We start from the raw sequence: 1,434 nt of genomic DNA, 5'->3' as shown, positions 1-1,434 counted from the left end.
TGCTGATTCTTGCCCAGGTTCCATTTGCCTTACTCATGACTTTGTTTTCTCTTTCAGGTCATCTATTGTGCCTCTCCATAACCTGCCCTATCAGCTGTGCTGCTATATATCGGAATTTGCTATATATGTGAACCTCAGATGGGAACCCAAAAGTTTCCTGGATTCAGGTCCATGGGGATTGGGAACTTTGCCCAACTCCACGAGCAGGTGATTCCTTAGCTCAGATCAAGTGGAAATCCTTGCTTAAGTTATATTGCTAAATAAAAAAAGCAGAGAAAAAAATATATAAATGAAAGATGATCCTAACTCTGTTAAAAACAAATTTACTTGCGTGAAAATCACTAGAAGGTAAGATCAAAATATCTGTAATGTTAATATTTGGATGATGTGACTATAGCTTATTTTCTTTCTTTAATTCTCTAAGTTTCTACCATGCAATTTATTTTTTAATAGAAAAATGACACAATTTAAGAAATCATTGCAAAGAAATAACCCAGAGGCTAGGAACAAATTTATTTAAAGGACAGTCGCACTTAAACTTTCTTTTATGATTTTCCTTTGCTATAAGAAAACCAGTAGCCTGGCTGGTTCTAGAAGCACTTTTTCTCACTTCAAGCCCTTCAGTACACCTGTGCCTTGCCTTCTGCAGTCCTTGTTCTCATATTTTCTTCTGTACCAGTATCTGTATTTGTGGGCACGTATGTTATCTGCTTGCTTCCTATCTCTCTATCTGCCTGTCTATCTACCTACCTGTCTATCTATCTATCCATCATCATCTCCATATCATATCTATAGCAGGTACTGTTGGTGCCCTGCCCAATCTTGACACTCACCTTCCCCACTTAGGCCAACTCTTAGGTTTCCAACTGCCAGCATCTGCGATTCTTTGCCTGAAGGCCATCTCTGGAGATAGGAGCCTGCATGTGAGACACACTAGAAGCACTTGGAATCGACATGCGCCTCCCTCCACAGCAGTCCTTAACCATGACAGGAATTGGTGATTCAATGCTCCCAACTCCCTTGTTCTTTGGGGAATGGAGACAGTTATGAGTCATGTTCTCTACTGTCTCCCAGAGACTCCAGCAGGACTGAGTCCAGCAATGCAGCCATATTGGCCGCCTCATTTCCCCACTCTCCTACTAGTTCTTCCAGGGATCACTTCCCCAAGTACACATTTGCATTCAAATCCTCCTGTCAGGGTCTGTTCCAGGGAAAATGCAACCTAAAAACATATCTTCATTCATATCTATTTCCTGCAGTTCACATGAAAATGGCTTAAGCGTTAACAGCTGTCTCAGAGCTAAGTGTGAGCTCAAAATGTGGCAGGACTGCTAACAAAATGAACACTATACTAGGTAGCAATACTAGAATAATGGTTCAAAAGAGTCAATGTATCTGTCCTGTTCTGGATGCAACTTTTTTTTTTTTTTTTTT

Source organism: Lipotes vexillifer, unplaced genomic scaffold (genome assembly GCF_000442215.2).
Source record: "Lipotes vexillifer unplaced genomic scaffold, Lipotes_vexillifer_v1.1 scaffold112, whole genome shotgun sequence".
Classification (NCBI taxonomy): Eukaryota; Metazoa; Chordata; class Mammalia; order Artiodactyla; family Lipotidae; genus Lipotes; species Lipotes vexillifer.
Note: the sequence above shows the minus strand (reverse complement) of the source record.